The following is a 26,075-nucleotide window of genomic DNA, read 5'->3' as shown; positions in this document are numbered from 1 at the left end:
ATCTTTGGTCTTTATTTGTCTAACTTGGCTCTTGTGGTTCTAAGAGAGCCACAAATAGAGCCTATTTTTTCTATTACGTTCTTCTGTCTTTACTCTTTTCTTATAACTAACTTGTATTAGTTATAACTAAATTTGTCTAACTTGTGGCTCTAAGAGAGCCACAAATAGAGCCTATTTTTTCTATTACGTTCTTCTGTCTTTACTCTTTTCTTATAACTTATAATAGCAAAATTGGATAATAGAAAATTACAACGCTTTGTTATCCTTACTTAGTGCAAATAACTCTTCTTTAAATTCAAGTCAGCTCAGTTAATAGGTGAGTAAAGTATATGCATATATATATATATATATATATATATATATATATATATATATATATATATATATATATATATATATATATATACATATATATATATATATATATATATATATATATATATATATATATATATATATATATATATATATATATATATATATATATATATATATATATATATATATATATATATATATATATATATGTATATATATATATATATATATATATATATATATATATATATATATATATATATATATATATATATATATATATATACATATATATATATATATATATATATATATATATATATATATATATATATATATATATATATATATATATGTATATATATATATATATATATATATATATATATATATATATATATATATATATATATACATATATATATATATATATATATATATATATATATATATATATATATATATATATATATATATATATATATATATATATATATATATATATATTATATATATATGCATAAAGTCAGAGGGTATAAAAGTGTAGAAATTTGTGTGTATATATATGTATATATATATATATACTAGCTGTTGGGGTGGCGCTTCGCGCCACCCCAACACCTAGTTGGTGGGGGCGCTTCGCGCCCCCCCCCCAAGCCCCCCCGCGCGCGTAAGTCGTTACGCGCCATTGTAGTTGTGTCCCTATGTCCCACCTGTGAATATAGATAGATATATATATATATGGTTTTAACTACGTAAAACTTGCGAATATACAACATTCTTTGCTGTCCCATTGTCTTTGCATATAAATAGATTGTCAGGTTTACCGACTCTTGAACATGCAACATATAATGGTCCATGGGAAAACAATCTGTATTCAGATCTATACCTCATGATTCTAATGATTGCCCTTGAGCTTTGTTGATGGTGATTGCTAATCGACCATTCCCTGTCCCGGTGTCCCGGTCGTCATTTACATCCCCCTGTTTCCTCCGGTGTCCCCGTTGTAGTTGTGTCCCTGTGTCCCGGTCGTCATTTATATTCCCTGTGTCCCGGTCGTCATTTGTATCCCGGTGTCCCGGTCTGTATATACATTCGTTTTTTAGTTTTGTTTTTCTCCTTTATTTTTTTCCTTTTTTTTTCTTTTTTAGCTTATTTAGATTTTTAGATTTTTTAGTTTTTTTTATTAGTTTTTAGTTTTTTTTTCTTTTTAGTTTTTTTGTCCCGGTCGTCATTTATATCCCCCTGTTTCCCCCGGTGTCCCCGTTGTAGTTGTGTCCCTGTGTCCCGGTCGTCATTTATATTCCCTGTGTCCCGGTCGTCATTTGTATCCCGGTGTACCGGTCTGTATATACATTCGTTTTTTAGTTTTGTTTTTCTCCTTTATTTTTTTCCTTTTTTTTTCTTTTTTAGTTTATTTAGATTTTTAGATTTTTTAGTTTTTTTATTAGTTTTTAGTTTTTTTTTTCTTTTTAGTTTTTTTGTAGTTTTTACCTTCTTTTTAGTTTTGTTAATTTTTTTTTTACTTATGTCCAGGTCGTCATTTATACTCCCTATGTCCCGGTGCTTTGTTGATTGCTAATCGAACATTCCTTTTGTCCTGGTCGCTTTCTCTTTGAGTGTCGTCATTTATTTTTTTCTTTTTTAGTTCTTTTAGTTTTTACCTTTTTTAGTTTTTTTTAGTTTTTTAGATGAAATTTTTTTTTAGTTTTTTCCTTTTTTTCTTTTTAGTTTTTATTGGTTTTTACCTTTATGTTAGCTTATTTTTCAGTTTTTTCCTTTTTTTTTAGTTTTTTTTTATTTTTTATTTTTTTTAGTTTTTTACCTTTTTTTAGTTTTTTTAGTTTTTTTAGTTTTTTTAGTTTTTTAGCTTTTTTACTTTTTTTATTAGTTTTTAGTTTTTTTGTAGTTTTTGCCTTTTTTTAGTTTTTTCAGTTTTTTTTTTAGTTTTTTATTGGTTTTTACCTTTATTTTAGCTTATTTTTCAGTTTTTTCCTTTTTTTTAGTTTTTAGTTTTTTTAGTTTTTTACCTTTTTTTAGTTTTTTTAGTTTTTTTAGTTTTTTAGCTTTTTTATTTTTTTTATTAGTTTTTAGTTTTTTTTGTAGTTTTTGCCTTTTTTTTAGTTTTTTTAGTTTTTTAGCTTTTTTATTAGTTTTTAGTTTTTTTTGTAGTTTTTGCCTTTTTTTAGTTTGACAACTTATTTTTATATATATAGATAGTTTTTTTTTTTTACTTATGTCCTGGTCGTCATTTATACTCCCTGTGTCCCGGTGCTTTGTTGATTGCTAATCGAACATTCCTTTTGTCCTGGTCGCTTTCTCTTTGAGTGTCGTCATTTATTAGTTTTTTCCTTTTTTTCTTTTTAGTTTTTTATTGGTTTTTACCTTTATTTTAGCTTATTTTTCAGTTTTTTCCTTTTTTTAGTTTTTTTTTATTTTTTATTTTTTTTAGTTTTTTACCTTTTTTTAGTTTTTTTAGTTTTTTTAGTTTTTTAGCTTTTTTACTTTTTTTATTAGTTTTTAGTTTTTTTTGTAGTTTTTGCCTTTTTTTAGTTTTTTCAGTTTTTTTTTTAGTTTTTTATTGGTTTTTACCTTTATAGTTTTTTTAGTTTTTTAGCTTTTTTATTTTTTTTATTAGTTTTTAGTTTTTTTTGTAGTTTTTGCCTTTTTTTAGTTTTTTCAGTTTTGACGTCACCTGATCCAGTTTTTTCAGGTGACGTCACCTGACCCATCCACACATCCACAGACTGACAACTTATTTTTATATAGATAGATATATATATATATATATATATATATATATATATATATATATATATATATATATATATATATATATATATATATATATATATATATATATATATTGAATTTGATGCTTCAATCCTATGTAGCAACTTGATATAAATAAAAACCTCTTCTTTTTTTTCTTTTTATCCAGCATCAAGACAACCTTGATGTACCAAAGGTTTTTTTTTGTGAGGCATTATCCAATAGAATCTTGATATACCAAATGTTTTTTCTTTTGCAGAAAAGAGGAAAAAATAGATGACTTTTTGGAAATGCCAGTACGCGTGCTGCCTGTTCCCAGCATTTTAAGCACAATATTCAGCCGGTACCAGTACGAGTGTTCCCTATCAGTCTCGTTCTCTTTTGTACCAACCGCTGAAACTGTGTGGAACTTCACTTTTTTTCCATTGGGTTTAATGTCCGCCTCTATAAATGCTCAAATTCAACCTCGCCGGGGTTTTCATCAGACGGCCTGAAAGAAAAACAGTCCCGTCTATTTCGTATGTGATTTGGTTGGTATCCCATCACTTTCCGAACTGGGGAATATCCATCAATTGGTGTATTTTGATACTCCAAGATCGCCAATTATGGATCCCTCCTGCTCTTTTTCATTTCATTACTATTGTTTTTGCTGTCTCATTCTTCATCTTATGTCGTTTGATTTGAGATAATTAGGGCTTAATTGAGCGGGCAATTCCCCAGTCAACCGTCAAATGTTCAAATTCGCTCAAATTTGCACTAAACCGGGGGTTCAATGCCGGTTCTGAGTTGTTTAGGTATCTCATGTCGGATGAAATGGAATTTTAGCTTGTTAATAACCTAACTTAACGTGGTGTTGCTTAGGCGGTCAATCTCAAAGAATAACTCATATAGTCAACGGTAACCAAGTAGTCTTGTCCGATTAGCTGAAATATAATAAGTGCGTGCATGCTGGAAGGGGTAGTCCAGTACTTTGCTCGCTATCATCGGTTCGTTCTGTTGGCTAAGAACAAACTTTGCAAATGCCTCGAATTGGGTGTCCTATCTTTCACACGTGCTTGCCGTCTCTTTGGTCTTCTCGGCTCTTAGCTGGGAAGCATGTAGTTGGTCTAGTATGCCTAACCTCGTTCAACTTGGAATGACTATTCGCTCCCCTTTCACGAAGAGTCCTTTGAGTTACACTAATTCTTGATGGTAATTTCAGAAATATCCAAGTTATGTGTCCAGGTCTTACTTGCTGCCCGGTCAACCCTCTTTTATACTCATCTTTTATACGCATCCGCATCCCTCTTTTATATGCATCAGGGAGCTCAACACTTCATCTTTGGAAATGTCAAAACGTGTTAGGGCTAGGTTTTGGCTTGATATGGGTGCGGTTTGAAGGAATGAGCGGACCAAAGATTCTATATTTTCTTTTGACTCCAGTTCTATATCGTCAAGGTGCATACGAAATAAGGTGGTTGCCACAGGGGTAGTCTTTTCAGTTCTGTGCCTCTGTTCGAAATCGTACGGCCGAACACCTAACGTTTGGTGTTGTTGCCTTGGCCGTACTTTTTGTATGGACTTTCATAACATTGACTCGAGAGGCTTGTGGTTTGTTGTGACATTGGAAGATTATTTGCTTTATTTCCGCTTATTGTTGGCTTAATGGAGTTCTTTACTTTTCTTTGAAAAGTTTTCTTTTGTGAAAAAAGTTTTTTGAATTAATTTATCTTCTTTTTTTATTGACATAGCCTTTTTTATTAAATCCCTTGAAAATTTCACCTTCATGACCTTAGGCATAGTTGTAAAAGTAGTCGCAGTAGCAGTATTCATATTAATAGTAATAGTATTGAATAACGGTATTGAATAGCGGTAGTACTACTAGCAGCAGTAGTATTAACATATTGTCTTTTGGTCAGTAGAGCATCCCTCTCATCCAGTCCTGCAAGTTTCGACTTAGTACAATTAGCCATTGCTATGGCATTGCTTATATGTTCTTTTGATAACCTGTATATTAATATACTTGTTGAAATTTTCATCTCAATGGTCTTAGCCTTACAAGTAGTTGCAATAGAAGTTGTAGTGGTAGTAGTAGTAAATGTAGCAGTAACAGTAGTATTAGCAGTAATGTGCACATATTGCCTTCTGGTGAGATAATCTTCCCTTTTAAGGATTATCTGAAAGTCCCATCATAATGCCCAAATCAGTTCTTGAGATAAATACTAAACTGGAGAGTTTAAAATATGACAGTATAGAAGATGAATGGAATAATTTTAGGAAAATTGTTTGTGAAGTTGCTGATGGTGTCTTAAGGAAGAAAGTTGTAAACGCAGATAGGAATATTAGTGAAAATGTTTTATGTATATTAGAGAGGAAGGGGGCTGTACAAGAATTATATGACTGATAGATCATATGAAAATAAGAGAAATGTAAAAAAAGTGGAGAAAGCATTAAAATGTGAATTAAGGAGGTTTGAAGTTGAGACTGTGAATGAAACTGCCAAAGATGTGAAAGACGAAGCTAGACGGCTTAGTAGTAACATCTTGTACTGGTATGTTAATAAATTCAAAGGGAATAGTCAATCTGAACTTGCCATGTTAAAGATAGGAAGAGGCCCTGAAAAGGGGTCAGTCGTCGTAGTAGTGGAAATAGTATTAGCAGTATGTACAGGGTTCCTTTTGGTTAGTTCAACATCCTCATCAACATACCTGAAAGTTCCAACATAATACTCAAAGCGGTTCACAAGCTATTGCTAATACGCCCTTTTGTAACTGCATACATATAGTGTTTTATTTGGTTCAATTTCACCATCAAGACTCCCCAAACTTTCAGCTTAATACGATTAACTTTATTAGCAGTCGTAGCAGTTGTAGTAGTAGTAATAGCATGCATGTTTTTCTTTCTGATCCGTTGAACATACCAATTATCGTATCCTGTAACTTTCGGTGTAATACCCTAAACCATTTCTGAAATATTGTTGGTATATCCTTTTTACAAACTACATAAACATGGTTCGTTTTGATTTATCTAGACAATGCCCTTAAGATTCCAGAACAGCATCGCCTTAATATCTTTAGTCTTTTTTGAAAAAAAAAGAATCAAACATGCCCCCGCTTAATTACCGTAATTTGCTATGTGGCAGTTTGCTCTCCCATCACCAAGCTCTCAGCGCCAGCCCTTTCCCCAAAGCTGAATTTTAGTTTCTTCAACATTCTTATAAAAACTAAAAAGAGCCTTCGTAATTCAAGCATCCAGAGAAACGGGTCAGTTTTCTTTAGTATATATCTTTGCCTTTATTGCAGTATACAGCTCATTTTTCATATTTCACTGTCATTTCACTTGACTTGGGAAAATTGGCTTAACTTTGCCGCTCTTCCCCCAGGATTTTTACGAAATCACGCCCCTTCCCAAATCATAAATCACATGTAAACAATGGACAAATTGTATAAACTATATTCCTTATCCAAGGGTTGTGGGGAGTCTTGTCATCCCCAGTGGCATAAATGGCTTTCTTGAAATTTGATCGGATACCTTTGGTGGGAGGTCAGTGAAAAGAGGAGTGGGAGGGCAAAACTAAACTTATTCCTGGCTCCCTGTCTAATCCTTACCTACTCTAAAAACACCGACAAAAAAAACAACATAGTAAGTAAATGGAACAGAATTGTATCACTGCCCATGCCATTTATTATTTATTATGATTAATTTTAAAAACTTTTTCCACAAAATAAGTTTTTCAAAAAAAGTAAAAAACTCGATTAAATAAAAAATGAAGCAGAAATAAAATCAAATAATCTACCAAGGGTAAAAGTACCACAAATCACCATCAATAAATTAATCAAACCAAAAATAAACAAAAATAGTCAAAAGTGATCGCAGGGCTTCCATCCCAAGCCCTTTTTTCGCCAAATATATCTGATCAAACCTTCGAGACAGTTATTTTATTTAAAACAGTCCAAAGTTTAAACAACTATGTCTCTAGGGTCCAAAACCCCTAGCCCCTGACACAAGGGCTGTAAGAACATCCAAAAAAAGCATGGATTCATAAGGTCAATTTGTTTTCCTTTATTTGTTATGAAAAGGAAATACCAGCAATAACTAAAGAACAGCTGATGGTATCAGCCGTCACACTATTCGGAAATGTTTAGGGAAATCTTCAACCAAATCAAAACATACCATTTGCATCAAGTTTTACAAGAACACGGATCTGCAATATGTCGATAACAATTGAGGGTATTAAGTCTAAACTTTCAGGGTATGTTGAGGGAATTCTGAAAAAGGCCAGTGTACAAATGGTCCCCCTCCCATATTTTTTTTTAGCTGCAATCTCATCAAAGACATCTGATCGAAATTCGTTATCTAAATTCACAAATTTCAAAGATTTTCAACCCAGATGTTTATTATTCAAGGTTCAGAAAAGGGCCTCTCATGAGCCCTAATACAGGTGTAAAACAGCTCTGATTCATCTGAAAAAAAAAGGAGAAATATGTTCGCTTTAATGGTTTGTGGGTATGCGTGCAACTGAACCACCGTGTAACTGAACCACAAGCAACTGAACTCCTGTAATTGAACCACCATGAAACTGAACCTGTATAACCGAACCACCGTGCAACTGAACCCTCGTGTAACTAAGCCATTGAGTAACTGAACTCTATGTAACTAAACCCTCGTGCAACTAAACCCCTGTGCAACTCAGTCCCGTTTTACTGAACCCCTGTGTAACTGAGCCGCCGTGCAACTGAGCCACCGTGCAACTGAACCACCGTGCAACTAAACCACCATGCAATTGAACCACCGTGCAATTGAACCATCGTGCAACTGAACCAATGAACTCAGTTTTTCAGCATTCTAAAGATATGAGGCAATGCCATTGGTTAAAACAAAAATTAGAATTTTTGCAAAAAAAAGAAGATCTGATTTCACAAACCATTAAAGCTGATTTATTTCTCTTCTTTCAGATGAATCAGGCCTTTCTGGCCGTTAAATAATAATCATATGTATTGAAAATATTAGGCCTCTGTGAATCTAGTTAACGAATTTGGATAAGATGTCTTTGAGGAGATTGCAGCTGAAAATGGTATGGGAGGGGGACTGGTTGCACTCCAGCCTTTTTTTCAACATTCAAAAAATATGCCCAGAAAGTTAAAACTTCCTACTCTCAGATTTATACCCTCAGCTGTTCTCGACACATTGCAGACACGTCGTCTCTTAGAACTGGATGCACAAAGCACCTCCTGATTTTGTTGAAGATGCTTCTAAACATTTTCCGAATGATGTGACGACTGATACCATCAGCCACTGTAGATGTTACTGGTATTTCGTTTTCACAACCAATAAAGGAAAAAATGTTTGTTTTGCATTTTTCTTGACATTTTCCTAAGGTTTGAACTTAATGTTCCATACTTTTGTTTATTTATAGGATGAAACATGCCCTCTTTTCTGGATAATAAAACACCTTGTATGTTAACAGTAGGCCACTTGCATAACTTATAGGCGTTGACCAGGGGCCAGAGGTTGTGAACCCTGGAGGCATAGTTATTTAACCTTTGAACTGTTTTAAATAAAATGGTCATCTCAAAATTATCGATTGAATGTATTTGGGGGAAAAGGGTGGGGTGGAAGCCCTTCCACCCCACCCTTAATTTAACCCCACCAGCTTAATGGTGGGGCCCCTTCCACCCCACCAGCTTAATTTAAGCTGGTTACGTCCGTAACCAGCTTAAATTACAGCCCTTGCTCCATGAGCTGCTGGTAGGATTATTAACTCAAGATACATGGTTATTTAACCTTGAAACTATTTTGAGAAAAAAAATGATCGAATGCATTTGGGGGGGGGGAATGGTGGTAAAGAGGAAGAGGCTGATTGTCCTGTAACTACCTTTGATTCTTCTAAATTGAACATGAAATTTCAATTTCCAATCGAATGAGCCTTCTCCAAAGTTTTTACGATCATCCCTTTGATAAAATCCTTAAATTTTAAAAAGGGAAAAATTGCAATAACCTACAGCCCTTACCCCGAGGACTGTGAGGGGTTTTTGCTAATCAATCTTCTTAACCAAGTTTTATTATTCGATTGGAAATTAAAAGTTTTAGGGTTCTTTTTAAAAGTCAAAAGGGATTAGAGGGCAACTAGCCCGATCCCGGAAAAACCACCTACTGTGAAAACGGCTCGCCGTGAAAAATCTCCCCCCGAAAAATAGCCCTTGCAATTGGTTGGTATCGAATCACTTTCAACTTATAAAAAAGACTAGAACTTCCTGGGGATTATAAAACAATTTCCACCTCCATCGTTCTCTCGTCACGAAGGATCGTTCATCGATCGATGAACGATCGTTCATTTACTTACACATAAATTCCTCTTTTCCACTTTCCTTGGCATTTGTCAACTAAACTAAAAAATAACGGAACTCAAATAAAATATTCAAATTTGGAAAGCCATGTTTTCCACGAAGGAATGTTTTCCAGAGGAGGGTTTTTCAACGGGAGAGGAAGGGGGATAAACACATATACCTATAGACGGTAAGAGGGTGAAGGGAACCCCCATTAAAAAACATAAAAATGGAGAAATAAATCTGGTGTAAAGAGTTTGTGATGTCCAATTTTCTTTGTTTGTGTGACAACAGAAACAGAACTTTTTTATTAATCATTTTGACAGTCATTTATATCATGAATTTAAAAAGCAAACCATTCCAACAAGGTTGAACATGTAAAGATTCTACCTTGTGTTCTACCTAATACAAGTGCAGGGGTTTGGTTATACGAGGGTTCAGTTGGGTGGTGGTCCAGTTGCACGGTGGCTCAGTTGCGCGGTGGCTCAGATGCACGGTGGGGCAGTTGCAGGGTGGTTCAGTTGTACGGGAGTTTAGTTAAATGGGGTTGAGTTGCAGGAGGGCTCAGTTAAATGGAGTTCATTTGAACGAGAGTTCAGTTACACGAGGACTCAGTTACGCGGGGATTCAGTTGCACGGGGGTTCATCTGCATGGTGGTGCAGTTGCACGGTGGTTCAGTTGCAAGGTGGTTCAGTGGCTTGGGGCTACACGGGGTTTCAGTTGCAATGGAAACTGGTTTGTGACATCTGATTTATTTTTTCTGCAACAATAAAACAGAGCTTTTCACGAATGATCTTGACAGGAATTCACATTATGACTTATAAAAAACAAACAATTTCACCAAGGTTGAACATGTAAAGATTCTAACTTATGTTTTACCTCATGATATTGCATCATTCTTGTAGAATACTAAAAAATTAAGTCCGGCGGTTCAGTTGCACGGGGGTTTAGTTGCACGAGTATTCATTAAATGGGGTTCAGTTGCACGAGGGTTCAGTTAGACGGGGGCTCATTAATACGGGGGTTCAGTTGCACGGTGGCTCAGTTGCACGGGGTTTCAGTTGCTTGGGGCTCAGTTACATGGGGGCTCTATTGCAAGCACACCATTCACAACACATTGCTGTTCAGGAGGCAGAACTCCAAGTACATAGAAATTTTACTATTGTGCCGGACTAAATTCAGCTTAATAAAAACAGCTGTCGCTGTCCAGTTCTCCTCTTAATTTCGTTGGTGTCTTTACTATTATATTCAAACCAAATCAAATTACTTAAATTCTGTGATCTGCTCAGTTACTTTATCTTGTGTATTTTAGTATCAGTGAAGAGCTAGGTGTGGGCATACTCTTTGCAGACCCGGCACTTAATAATCCTATGTTAGCTCGCTGGTAAGTTTAGTTTTCCACTTTTTTTCCAAAATGTGAAAGTGTCTGAATCAACTGAATCAACATCTGTGCAAGCAAAATAATCCAAGATTATATCAAACAGTTCGCGGAAACGAAGGTAAAGAGCGTGTAGGTAAGGAGCAACTCGACCCAATAGCAACCGAAACCTAAAAAATAGGATATTGACAAAAATAGATAACTTCATAAGAATTGACTTTTATGCTGATTGCAGATATGAAAACTTCATTAAGTTTAATGCTTCCAATCAACTGCTACGAGCTTGAAAAAATTGCCAGGTTCTTGAAAAGGGGGGAAACAAACCCGAAAATACCAACAATCTTAATGAGAATCGCATCATCCGGTTTAGCATATCAGAGAACCCTAATGCAGAGGTTTTAAACTCCCATCTACAAAAATCTGATTTTTTTTTTTTTTTTGCCAGAAGATAGATCACGGATGCGTGTTTTTTTGTTTTTGCTATATTTTTTTCCCAAGGATGATCGTATCAAACTGATAAACGTAGAACATCAGGAGACAGCTTATTTGAGCTGAAATTTAAATAGTGTCCTTTTTAAGTGACCAAAATAGCCTAATTAGAGGCCAACAGCCACGCCCCCCCCCCCCCGCAAAGACAGCCGATGAAAATGTCTTGATGGCTGTTTGATTCAGTATAGTTGAAAGGTACCGTAATTATGCTTTTGGGATGACATGGCCCCACAATTCCCAGGGAAAGGAATATAAGTTGGGAAATATACAGATTTCTGTGGAGAGGGGGGGGGATTTTCCACGGGGGCATTTTTCTATGGGGAGAAAAGTTTCCAGGGGAAACGCCTTGTGAAATCTTAAACGGGGAAGTGAAAAGAATTTCGTGGCATGATTTGAGAAACTGTCAGAAATTTATTATTATCTATATATTATTCTCTCATGATTCTCTGTATAAGGGGGTTACCCCCTCCGCAACCCTCACTCTTTACGCTAAAGTTTGAATTTTTGCCACAATTCTCTAAGAAAGATTGCTTAAGTTCAAGGGCCGTTGAATTTGAATAAGTACTTTTAAATAGCTTTAAGACTTTACCCTAAAGAACGTAGGCTGAGAAAGGGGTCGCCTTCCTCATATACGGAATATATTTATGTTCGTTTTAAGTTCTGCCGTTGCTTCTTACTTTTAAAAGAAAAAAAAGGTTTGTTTATTTAATCCCTCATTAGAACTGTTTTATTCATCTTACTTTAATGAATGACAAATTAACTATTAAAAAAAGCGATAGTTTTATATTTAGCTTCAGTACTTTACATTAATTTATAGTTTTATATTTCACATTTAAAACTGTTGCTAATAGATCTTTATCATTAGCAAATGCAGAGAAAAAAAAAACAATTATTGACCGTTGGAATAACAATAAAAAAAAGCAATGCTGTAAATAAAACTATATATGAATTTAATCGTTTGACTTCTAAGAAACGCATAATCCAAATATGATAAGAGATTGACCTTTATAACATAATGCAATAATTTCCAAATTTTGCATGCCTAAATATATCATCAAAGGTAACACGGAATATCTGATAAGCATTCTAAATCAAATATAAAGCTATATAATCCAATGGCATTTATACAGATTTCTTGAGAATTTATTTGGTTTAAGGGATTATTTATAAAGTGTAAATGATATATTCATAAAGTACACTAGGTAATTACATTAAATTGATTAGGGCCGTGAACGGAAATAAAATTGCTGCGATTAGGGTAGGAATTGTAGTTGTAGTTACTGGCTTGTAGTTGTTAGTAGTTAGTTAAGTAGATTAGGTGTAAGTAGGTTAGTAGGATAGTTTAGGTCATTAGGTAGTTGGTTTGGTGTGGAATCAAGATGCAGGGTTTGGGTTTTATTCCCATTTGCATGGGTTATTTTGATGGACTTCGTCTCAAAGAACACGACAGATGCTAAGGATATAGATCAAATGAGAAGGGAAAATATATCATCAAAGGTAACACGGAATATTTGATAAACAATCTAAATCAAATATTGAGCTATATAATCCAATGGCATTTATAAAGATTTCTTGAGAATCTTTTAAGTTTAAGGTATTATTTATAAATTATAAATTATATATTCATAAAGTACACCAGATTAGATTGACATTAAATTGATCAGAGCCATAAACAAAAATAAAATTGCTTCAATTAGGGTTGGAATTGTAGTTGTTGTAGTTGTTGGCTTGTTGTTAGTAGTTGGTTAAGTAGATTAGGCGTAGGTAGGTTAGCAGATAGGCTAATAGGTTATTGGGTAGGTTAGTTAGATTAGGTTAGTAGGTTAGGTGTTTGAAGGTTAGTAGTTGGTTTGGTGTGGAATCAAGATGCAGGGTTCGGGTTTCATTCCCATTTGCTTGGGTTATTTTGATGAGCTGTGTCTCAAGGAATACGACAGATGCTAAGGACATAGATCAAATGAGAAGGATAAAACTATGCTAGACTTGAATTACGCAGATGACTTGAGTGTACTAGAGAAAAATGCTAGCAAACTAACAGAATTTTGGATGTTTTGAAAGTTCTTAGTTCGGGAATAGGCATAGAAATTAATGTTATGACGACTAAGTTGCATGAATTAGGGATAAATGAGGGTGAAGAGGCGATGTTAGATAATAAAATCGATCAGTTGGATCACTTCATTTACCTAGGTATTAATGAAACAGTTTGTGGTAACAAACTGTAAGTAAGGAGCGACCCGGCTCAATAGAAACCGAAGACCTAAAAACGCATTTTGATATCAAAAGATATATCAAAAGAATTAGCTAATTATGCTGATTCCAAATACATAAGATTCATTAAGTTTATTCTTACCCATCAAAAGCTACGAGCCTAAGAAAATTTGTCTGATTTTCAAAAAAAGGGGGAGAGACCCCCCTAGAAGTCTTAAAATTTTAATGAAAATCACATCACACATTCAACGTATCAAAGAACCCTATTGTAGAAGTTTCAAGCTCCTATCTCCAAAATGTGGAAATTTGTAATTTTTGCCAGAAGAAAGATTTTGGATGCGTGTTTATTTGGGTTTTTTTCCAGGGGCAATCCTATCGACCCAATGGGCCTTGAACAGCGGGACAGGGCTCATTCTAACGGAAATTAAATGCTCTAGTGCCCTTTTCAAGTGAAACAAAAAGTTGGAGGGCAACTAGGCCCCCTCCCACGCCACTTTTTCCCAAAATCGTCCGATCAAAATTTTGAGATAGCTATTTTGGTCAGCATAGTTGAGAGGCCCAATAGCTTAGGAGATAACATGACCCTCCACAGCCCTTCAGGAAAGGTCTTCAAGTTATAAATTGTTTCCATTGTTTACGCATAGTATTTGTTATTAGGAAGTATGCATATATTTTTCGAGTGGCGAGGGAGGACGCATTTTGTGCTGGGGAGGGGGGTTTTGCGCTGGGAGAATTTCCCATGGAGAGGGAAGTTTCCAGAGTGTGAACTTTTCAGGGGAAATTGTACACTGGGGGAATTTGACAGAATTCCTATGCGAAATTTCTTTATATGTCTTGCTTTCTCTTTACCGGTTTAATTTCAGGCAGATGTTCAGGGTAATTGTCCGTGGTAAATTTTCCCTTGGATTGAATTGTCCAGATGATATTTCCATGGGGAGGAGGATTTTTTCGTGGAGGTGTGGCTAGATATCTTGGCGTTATTTAAGAAACGGTCAGAAATTAAATAAAAAACAATTTTTTACAACTGAAAGTAAAATACAATATTAAAACATAAAACGAACAAAAATTATTACGTATAAGAGGGGATTTCCCCCTCCTCAACACCTCGCTCTTTACGCTAAATTTTAAAATTTGTCCCAATTCTTTGAAAACGAATCCTGAAACACAAGGGTCGTTTAATTACAACCCATAACCAAACCCGAAAATATATGATGCTTTCTCTGGACCAGAGAGATCCATGAGCGAACTGCATAAAATAAAACATTAATATATCAGACTCTCAAAAGCCTTTTACCGAGCTTGATATCGATAATTTTAAATACAATTATAACTAGATCTACGTAAACGGGAAATCTTGGAAAACGCTTAGAGTGGAGAGATCAGGATGAAAATTGGTGGGTAGAATAAGCAAATGTCGTAGATATGTGATTAACATAACAGAACGGGATCATCTTTCTTTGGGGTAGTTAGCGGGGGGAAGGGTCCAGTGCTTTAGCGAATTTGGAGCTTTTGGACGTGCTAGGACGATGAAAATTGGTAGGCGGGTCAGGGACCTGCACAAATTGACTTGATAAAGTCGTTTTCCCCAATACGACCATCTGGGGGGCTGAAGGGAGAGGAAAAATGAGGTATTTAGAGCTTAAAAGTGGGTGATCGGATCTTAATGAATGTTGATATTTAGAAGGACCTCGAGCTCAGAGCCCTTATTTTAAATCCCGACCGGCATTAAACCTCTGATTTTCCTTTTAAATCAATCTATTGATTCTTAGAATTTTGCTAGAGCTCATGCCATATGAGCTCTTGGCTCTTCCGATCTCGTCACAAGTGCCATATGAGCTCTTAGCTCATGTTTTTCTTACAGTGATAATAATTTCAATAGGGAAATTCAGGACAAATCTTTTCGCTAACAGAACATTATTTAAACCCCGTCAATTCTCTTCAACAGACATTCAAAACGTCGATAAAAATGTTCAGTACATATGCTAAAACTACGTTTCTGCTAATATTTCTTCTAAAATGTGCTATTTTTGTACTAACTAAGACTTCTATTTTCATCAGACAATATGTACAGTAGATGGAAGAACAACAAATAAAATTAATAGTTGCCAATGACATAACAGTAAATGTGTATACAGCTGTGAAAGTTCTAACAAATCAAGCTGAATTTCGAGTAGTTATTTCTTTTTCATCTTCCTTTCTAACTTCTTCCTTTGTGCAAAACTTTGCTATCTTTAATGAAAGTGTGACTTCTGCTGAGCTTAATAACTTTTAGCACAGAAAAACGATTGAATTTGACATGCTTCATGTTTAAGGGTCAACTGAAGGTATTTCAGGTATTACCACTCTAAGATGTTGTTCAATGCCTCATTTATGTATATGTTACCTTGGATGTCCCGAAATCGGTGAAAGACGACATTCACCGGTGAGTGTCCAAAATAGCTTTTTTCTCCTTGTATTTAGTCAGCGTTGCCAGTAAACTTTTTCAATTTATTGCAAGGTTTGATGATGATAATTAGGTTAGCTTTAATATGTAACTTATCCTATCTCGGTAGCATATATTACTGTGAATGTCCCAAAATTAGTGAATGTCGACATTCACTGGTGAATGTCCAAAATACGTTTTTTTTTTCTCTTTAGATTTAGTCAGGGTTGCCAGTCAACTTTTTCAATTTGACCCAGTGGCTCCCAATCAATTTTGGGTCAAGCCCCACGTGGATATAAATAAAATAAAATCCTAAATCCTGATGAAACCCCTTGTGATATTCAAATTTTGTATTCACAATCTTAAGTGTATTCACCTGAAAAAAAAGCTTTAAAGGTCATTAACTTGGTCTCTAAAAAACCTTCCAAAGAATAAGTCATCCATGAAAGTAGAAAAAAAACGAAAAAGTAACTAAGTAAATTAGGTTTCCAAATATATAATAGAGATCTGAAATGCAGAAATATGCAAACTTTAAATGAAATATTGTTCTGAATACTTCGATCGTTCCACTATTTAACAAGTAATAATGAAAAATAAAAATTAGGCTTGTCTTAAAGTGTCTGTCAGTGATATCTTGATGCAGAGAGATTTTATATTAGGCTATAATTTAGTCAGCTTAAGTATCAAGTCTCCTTATTTAGTGATATCAAGTCGATTTCTTTTCTTTGATAACAAATCATTGACAGCACTAAAGCCACATTCAGCCAATATGAGGATGGGAAAGGTAACAACAATAATCTTGCAGACTTGGTTGAATGTGGGTATTTAGTTTCTGTCTCATCAATGAAGCCATGCTATCACTCCATTTACATTGAACAAAGCTTAATGGACTCGTCATTTTGCATTTTTGGGAGTTCTCCTTGATACTGCATTGATATTTTAGATATATCCACTAGCGTCGGCTGGGTCATCCATGATGAAAAATCAATTTTTTTTTAAATCAAGAAAATCACTCCTCAAAATCATAGGCAATGATATTCAAATGATCCATAATGGCATGTACAGCAGCATCAGTCATCTCACATTTTCCTAGCCAATGAAACTGGTCAAACTTTTTGAGAGAAATATTTTTTTTTAAGCCTCAATAAATGTAACAAAGCGAAATATCCTTGTCTTTGAATCCACAAAAGTTTTATTTGATCCTTGAAGTTGTGTATTCAGCAGAATTAATTTTCAAAAGTATCTGTTAAATAACTCACAAATGCTTTACCATCAGGAGTTTTGAGGTGTGTCATTTCAGGCTTGCCGCTTAAAAAGTCACTAAGAGCATCATAAAAATCCATAAATCTTTTTCAGCGATTCCCCTTTGAGAGCCACCTTACCTCAGAGTGAAGTAGAAGTCTCACATAGCCTGCATTTTAATTTTCACAAAATTGTTTGAAAAGATGCTCACATTTTGCATTGGCATTGATATAATTGACACGATTTATAAAGGAGTGTAGTACATCATTAAGGACAGGAGTAATATTTTTTGCCACCAAGTTCTCTCTATGAATAACACAGTGCACTAGAATCATTTCTGGATGCTGATATTAAGGGTTTTATTAAATCCTCTCCTAAAGTTTGTTTTTTCCACTACCGATGACTAGAGATATCTCATACAAGTTCCAAGAGTACGATTGAGGCTAACCGTCTGTGTCATAAACAGAGACTTTATTGTTGGTCTTTTTGTAAACTTCTCCTTTAAACACAAAATGTAAATTGGTCTGAGTTTAAATATGTACAATTTTTCACTTAAAAATGCACCGCAAGACGACTTAGTTTCATTGATTCGTTGGAAAAGCATTGCTAGCATAAGACACAGAAAGATGAATTCAGAAAGGTATGAATTCAAATTTTGAATATGCCTTGAAATATTGGCAAATTTTTTTACTTGTAATAATCCATAAGGGTTGTGACTATAATATGTAAAATTATAATTAATAATAGTATATGTATAGTATATATTATAATAATGACTAGTATATATATATATAATAATAATAGTATATATTATAATTAATAATTGTATATACTTCTATTATTAATTATAATTTTACATATTATAGTCACAACCCTTATGGATTATTGGAGAATTTATCATGAGGGAAGAGAATTTCCATGAAGGGGTGCAGAATTCTCTAGCATTATTAAAAGAAAAACAATGAGAAAATAAATAAAAATTTTTCTTTACCTGGAAGTAATGAGCAGCATTAAAAATTAAAACGAACACAAAATATTATGTATATAAGGGGTTCGTCTCCTCCACAATACCTTGCTCTTTACGCTAAAGTATTTCTAGCAATTTCAACTATTTATTCTACGGCCTTTGTGATTCAGGGGCCATCCTTAAAGATTTGGAATAAAATTCAAGCTTTAGTGTAAAGAGTGAGGTATTGACGAGGGGGTAAACCCCCTCATATACTTAATAAAAATACACAAATATAGAAGTTCGTTACGTAAGTTAATTCGTAAGGTACGTATGTTTATTACTAACAAAACGTTCGTACAATAATTTAAAAAATCTAGTTGTATTTTTAAGTCACAAACATTCAGAAATTAAATAAAAAAACGATTTCTTTTTAACTGGAAGGGAGGAGCGACATTAAAGCTTATAACGAACATAAATTATTCCGTGTATGAAAAGGGTTGGCCCATCCGCAACACCTCGCTCTTTACGCTAAAGTTTTTTTTATTGTTTTAAAAAGTAGAGTTGTGACAGAGTCAAACTTTAGCGTAAAGAGCGGGGCGTTGCGGAGTGGACACCCTTCTTTTCATATACGGAATAGTTTCTGTTCGTTTTAAGTTTTAATGTCGCTCCTTACTTGCAATTAAAAACCTTTATTTTTTATTTAACACAAGGACACGGAAAGAAGTGAAATTAGGAGGCAATATAATTGCACAGAAATATAAAACATAGGTAAGTATTACTATGCAAAATATAGGTAAACATTATAAGAAGTTATTTTAAAGTAAGTTATTATAGAATACGCAATGCATTAGTTTTTGGGTGACAGTAAGTTTGTGTTCTCGCGAAAGCAAACACTATACCAAAAAATTATTACAGCATTAAGTCAGGTACTGTTTTTCTTGTCACTTACCTTTTTATAGATTTTCAAATCCCTTCCAGTTTAACTGTTTAGTACCTCCCCCCACCCCCGCTAATGTTTGCATATGGTCCAAGGTCATAAGCAAAAGTTTTTTTTTTTTTTTATGTGGTTAAGAATGAATTCCGTGGATGGCGCAGAGCAGTAATTTTTGGCCTAGAGCAGTAATTGCCGAGGATCTGAAAGATGCAGCTAGACGGCATTATAGTAAATTAAATATAAAAAACCCAAGTTTTTTTTTAATTGAAATTAGGGAGCGATATTAAAACTTAAAACGAACAGGAAATTATTCCATATAGGCTATGAAAGGTGCTGTCCCCTCCCTAACGCCCCGCTCTTTACGCTAAAGTTTTTTATTGTTTTATAGTAGAGTTGTGAGAAAGAGTCAAACTTTAGCGTAAAGAGCGGGGCGTTGAGGAGGGGACAGAGCCTTTCATATATGGAATTCATAAACTATTTTTATGAAAATGAAAGTCACAAGTTGAGCAATTCTCAGATGACTGAAATGAATGATAGAAAAGATCTTTAAAAGTTATACGTAGTAATTTATGTTCGTTATTGTTTTTTTATTATTTAATATCATACACAAGCCAAAGACATACAATATCTCGGTAAATTTTTCGTTGTTCATATTATTTACTTACGAATAAAGTGAACATAGGCTACCACTCGATGCCTTTTTTTTAGCTCTTTACGAATGTAATAATCGCTTCTATCGCAAATTCAAATTTAAGTGCTTTTTGAGCTCTTGAAAATGACCAGAATATTTCTAGTTTTTGGGTATAAAAAATGCTTAAAACATTGGTCTCAAACTTACTGTTTCATTATGAATCTATTTTTTTAATGTTATATAATCCACAAGCACTGATTTTCTACGATTAAGTTGTATAAACAAATTTTACAATGTTATGCCGTTTTATTCTTCCTTGACGCAGAATATTCTTCAGCTTCATTCAAGCCGTGTATATTTTTTTATATTTCTTCAGAAAAAAAAAAACAGAATAGAACAGAATAGTGCCCATGCTTAGTCAGAAGAGCTAATGTTTTCTCTGCTAATCAGCGTGCATGACATTCAGTATTTCTCTTGCAGTTCTGCGCTTGCTTACGTTTAGTCTTGTGTCTACAATAATACTCTGTTCTGAATTTCTTTATATTAAGAAGTAACATATTTGTGAATTGACTTGCTATATTACAATTTGGGAAACTAAAAATAGGAACATATTGTTATTTTTATTTATTATATATCAATTGGACACACAGCAATTGCGGAAATTAGCATTATCTTGCATTTATACTACAAACGCTAAAACTGAACTGTTTCTTCAATATATCGTTAAGATTCTTATTTATTATTTAGAAAAACTTGTATTGAATCTACAGGTTTATATTCAATACAAGTTTTTCTGAATAATAAATAAGAATCTTAACGATATATTGAAGAAACAGTTCAGTTTTAGCGTTTGTAGTATAAATGCAAGATAATGCTAATTTCCGCAATTGCTGTGTGTCCAATTGATATATAATAAATGAAAATAACAATATGTTCCTATTTTTAGTTTCCTAAATTGTAATATAGCAAGTCAATTCACAAATATGTTACTTCTTAATATAAAGAAATTCAGAACAGAGTATTATTGTAGGCACAAGACTAAACGTAAGCAAGCGCAGAACTGCAGGAGAAATACTGAATGTCATGCACGCTGATTAGCAGAGAAAACATTAGCTCTTCTGACTAAGCATGGGTACTATTCTGTTTTATTCTGTTTTTTTTTTTTTTTTCTGAAGAAATATAAAAAAAATTTACACGGCTTGAATGAAGCTGAAGAATATTCTGCGTCAAGGAAGAATAAAACGGCATGACATTGTAAAATTTGTTTATACAACTTAATCGTAGAAAATCAGTGCTTGTGGATTATATAACATGAAGAAAAATAGATTCATAATGAAACACTAAGTTTGAGACCAATGTTTTAAGCCTTTTTTATACCCAAAAACTAAAAATATTCTGGTCATTTTCAAGAGCTCAAAAAGCACTTAATTTTGAATTTGCGATAGAAGAGATTATTACATTCGTAAAGAGCTTAAAAAAAAGGCATCGTGTGGTAGCCTATGTTCACTTTATTCGTAAGTAAATAATATGAAGAACGAAAAATTTACCTAGATATTGTATGTCTTTGGTTTGTGTATGTTATTAAAAAATAAAAGAAAACAATAACGAACATAAATTACTACGTATATCTTTTAAAGATCTTTTCTATCATTCATTTCAGTCATCTGAGAATTGCTCAACTTGTGACTTTCATTTTCATAAAAATAGTTTATGAATTCCGTATATGAAAGGTGCTGTCCCCTCCTCAACGCCCCGCTCTTTACGCTAAAGTTTGACTCTTTCTCACAACTCTACTATAAAACAATAAAAAACTTTAGCGTAAAGAGCGGGGCGTTAGGGAGGGGACAGCACATTTCATAGCCTATACGGAATAATTTCCTGTTCGTTTTAAGTTTTATTATCGCTCCCTAATTTCAGTTAAAAAAACTTGGATTTTTTTTTTAAATTTACTATAATCCCGTCTAGCTGCATCTTTCAGATCCTCGGCAATTACTGCTCTGCGCCATCCACGGAATTCATTCTTAACCAAATAAAAAAAACAACGAACTTTTGCTTATGACCTTGGACCATATGCAAACATTAGCTGGGGTGGGGGGGGGGAGGTACTAAACAGTTAAACTGGAAGGGATTTGAAAATCTATAAAAAGGTAAGTGACAAGAAAAACAGTACCTGACTTAATGCTGTAATAATTTTTTGGTATAGTGTCTGCTTTCGCGAGAACACAAACTTACTGTCACCCAAAAACTAATGCATTGCGCATTCTATAATAACTTACTTTAAAATAACTTCTTATAATGTTTACCTATATTTTGCATTGTAATACTTACCTATGTTTTATATTTCTATGCAATTATATTGCCTCCTAATTTTACTTCTTTCCGTGTCCTTGTGTTAAATAAAAACAAGGTTTTTTAGCTGCAAGTAAGGAGTGACATTAAAACTTAAAACGAACAGAAATTATTCCGTATATGAAAAAAAGGTTGTCCACTCCGCAACGCCCCGCTCTTTACGCTAAAGTTTGACTCTATCACAATTCTACTTTTCAAAGCAATAAAAAAAACTTTAGCGTAAAGAGCGAGGTGTTGCGGATGGGACAACCCCTTTCATATACGGAATAATTTCTGTTCGTTATAAGTTTTAATGTCGCTCCTTACTACCAGTTAAAAAGAACTCGTTTTTTTTTTATTTAATATCTGAACGTTTCTGAATTAATGCATGTTTAGATTTTGGCTCACCGTACATGAATAATTAAATCGAAATTTGGATTTTTTTTTTTTTGCTAAATGGCTTTCTCATAGTTTTGATCGGACGATTTTGATAAAAAGAGGGGTGGGGGAGGAGGCCTAGTTGCCCTCCAATCCTCGGTGACTTAAAAATGCAACTAGATTTTTTATTTGTTGTACGAACTTTTTGTTAGCAATAAACATGCACCTCACGAATTAATCTACGTGACGAACTATATATATATATATATATATATATATATATATATATATATATATATATATATATATATATATATATATATATATATATATATATATATATATATATATATATATATATATATATATATATATATATATATATTTGTGTATTTTTATTACGTATATGTGGGGGTTTACCCCTCTTCAATGCCTCGCTCTTTACACTAAAAACTTGAATTTTACTTTAGCGTAAAGAGCAAGGTATTGTGGAGGAGACGAATTTTCATTGTTTTTCTTTTAATAATGCTAGAAAATTCTGCACCCCCTTCATGGAAATTCTCTTTCCTCATGATAAATTCTCCATGGAGAGATCCTCCCACGTAAACCCTTCCCCCAACCTATCCCCACCCCAACGCGAAAAAATCCCCCTGAAAACGTCTGAGAAACGTCATAATAACCTTTACTATATGTAAACAATGGTCAAAGTTTGTAACTTGCAGCCCCTCCCCCGGGGATTGTGGGGGATTAAGTCGCCCCCAAAGACATAGTTATTAGGTTTTCGACTAAGTTGAACAGAATGACTATACCGAAATCTTTATCTTGTGACTTTAAGGAAAAATGTGCGTGGGAGGGGGCCTAGGTGCCCTCCAATTTTTTGGTCACTCAAAAAGGGAACTAGAACTTTTATTTTTCGTTAGAATGAGCCCTCTCGCAACATTCTAGGACCACTGGGTCGATACGATCAGCCCTGGGAAAAAAACAAAAACAAACAAATAAACACGCATCCGTGATCTGTCATCTGGCAAAAAATACAAAATTCCACTTTTTTGTAGATAGGAGCTTGAAACTTTTACAATAGGGCAATGTGCTTTTACAATGAGTAATAGCGTGATATCGTTAAGATTTTATGACTTTTTAGGGGGCGTTTCCCCATTTTCTAAAATAAGGCAAATTTTCTCGCTCGCAACTTTTAATGGGTAAGACTAAACTTGATGAAACTTACATATTTAAAATCAGCATTAAAATGTGATTCTTTTGATGTAACAATTGGTATCAAAAATTCAGTTTTTTAGAGTTTCGCTTACTATTGAGCCGGGTCGCTCCTTACTACAGTTCGTTACTACGGACTGTTTGATAATATCAATGTAAAAGTAATATATTACCTTTACTGTGATTAATGTACGACTAAAACAAAAATCAAAAATAACTGAAGATATTACTAATGTCTAAGAATATGCCCGCTGCTTAGATGAATGTGATAAACAGGAAATGGTTGATTTTTCATGGGGAAACATAGATTGCTGTGTGCTAGTGTATTATAGCCACCACACTCAAGAAGTAAAATTAGGTAAATCATAATGAAATATAACAAAAATAGTACTACAACAAAGAATTGCGTAAAGGGGGCCGCCCAGACCGCATTATATTAAATACGATCTAAACTAACCCAAGTACTTATCGGTTAAATACTAAACACTCGATTATTTGTGACTCGCTCATAAGACAAAAACTAGTCATCCAACTTCTACATTCTTCTATATTTTTATTACTATATGGCTCGTTTTTCAGTTTTGTCTGTCATTTTCACTTCATTTGGGAAAATTAGCTCCAGCCTTGACCCTGCCCCCCCTCCACAGGATTTTGAAAAGAATTTTGCCATTCGTTTAGTGATCTGTTAAGAATGTGGTTGCAAACCATGGACTGGATGACCTGTATTCCCTTTTGAATCAAAATACTTGACCAAATACCTTACTGGGACATGCTTTATAAAACGGGTGCATCGCACTTACAAATACAGTGAAATATCTGAAAATGATCGTATAGAAGGGAGAAAACCATGAGATTGAAAAAAAACAACCAGGTGTCGAACTCAAGCCACTCTAATTTCAAGTCGAGAGCTTTCAAACAGTTCGTGGTAACGAACTGTAGTAAGGAGCGACCCGGCTCAATAGTAAACGAAACTCTAAATACGGAATTTTGATGCTGAAAGATACATCAAAAGAATCGGATTTTCATACTGATTCCAAATATAGAAGTTTCATCAAATTTAGTCTTTGTCATCAAAAGTTACAAGCCTGAGAAAATTTGCCTTATTTTGGAAAATAGGGAAAACACCCCCTAAAAGTCATAGATCTTAACGAAAATCACACCATCGCAGTCAGCGTATCAGAGAACCCTATAGCAAAATTTTCAAGCTCCTATCTACAAAAATGTGGAATTTCATATTTTTTGCCAAAAGACAAATCACGGGTGCGTGTTTATTTGCTTTTTCTCCTTTTTTGTTTTTTTCCCAGGGGTCATCATATCGACCAAGTAGTCTTAGAATGTTGCAAGAGGGCTCTTTCTAACGGAAATGAAAAGTTCTAGTGCCCTTTTTAAGTAAACCAAAAAATTCGAGGGCACCTAGGCCCCCTCCCACGCTCATTTTTTCCCGAAGTCAACGGGTCAGATTTGAGATAGTCATTTTGTTCAGCATAGTCAAAAATCATAATAACTATGTCTTTGGGGATGACTTACTCCCCCACAGTCCCCAGGAGAGGGGCTGTAAATTTGTTATGGGGCAACTGCCTCCCTCATACCCAAGTTTACCTCCCCCGACCTTATTCCCCCCCCTCCAGCAGAAATTTAGTTTCTGCAAAAAAACTTGTCAAAACTAAGATAAGTCTGCATAATTCAAGTATCCAGAGAAGCAGGTGAGTTTTCTTTAGTATCTCTTTGCCTCTATGGCAACATATGACTCATTTAGGACGTGTGCCCTACGCTGGGAATCACAGATTTCACGTAACCTAACTTTAACTTTTACCATCATAGCTTGCATAAGACTGAAAAAGCTGACCCGAAAAAGCTGATTGAATCCAAGCAAGGAAAAAGAAATTCTGGCCTTCACCGATGGATGTCGACATTAACCGGATTTCGGCCATTCATATGTATCACTTTAACTTTTGGCAAATTAAAAATTAGGAAGCCTCACACTGAATGGACAGTGCTTTTTTATGGAAACAAATATTACCATTCTAGAAATTCAATACGTTTCCCCTCTCCAACAGTTCCAGTACTTTGAATCATGTACAGATATTGCATAGTATAAAATATGGTAGTACCCGTAAATAAATCGCATATGTCCCTACGAAAGATTTTCTGCTGGGTATGTCAAGGGAATCATTGATCAAAACCCTTGGCTATACTGTGGAAAACAAAGTGCTATAATTTAAATTCGCCATGATTTAGACACCCAAAATACAATCAGAAAGTCTCAAAAGAAATATTATATAGCCTACCTATGTTTATTTTTTTTTTCTTGTCACACAATTCCTGGCTTAGCTTAGGTCATCCCACTCCGGCTTAATCACAAAAAGTGGCTTTTTGGGCCCTGATTTTTCACTTGCGATCTTGGTGGAAAAAAAAATTGTTTTATCACTGAGACAGTTCTAGATGTTTTTTTTCTATAGTGTTTTTTTTTATTATTATTTTAAATAAGCATGAACTAGCAAAAGAAAA

The 26,075-nt window shown here is 34.1% G+C and overlaps 1 protein-coding gene across 1 annotated transcript in view; it reads right to left on the bottom strand.

Moving 5' to 3' along the window:
- The window catches only part of LOC136027389 (uncharacterized), a 60,894-nt gene that overhangs the window by 27,604 nt on the left and 7,215 nt on the right, over positions 1-26,075 (bottom strand). The gene's annotated exons all lie outside the window — the stretch shown is intronic.

The sequence above is a fragment of the Artemia franciscana genome, chromosome 5 (assembly GCF_032884065.1).
Source record: "Artemia franciscana chromosome 5, ASM3288406v1, whole genome shotgun sequence".
Classification (NCBI taxonomy): Eukaryota; Metazoa; Arthropoda; class Branchiopoda; order Anostraca; family Artemiidae; genus Artemia; species Artemia franciscana.
Note: the sequence above shows the minus strand (reverse complement) of the source record. Positions and strands in the feature narration are given on the sequence as shown.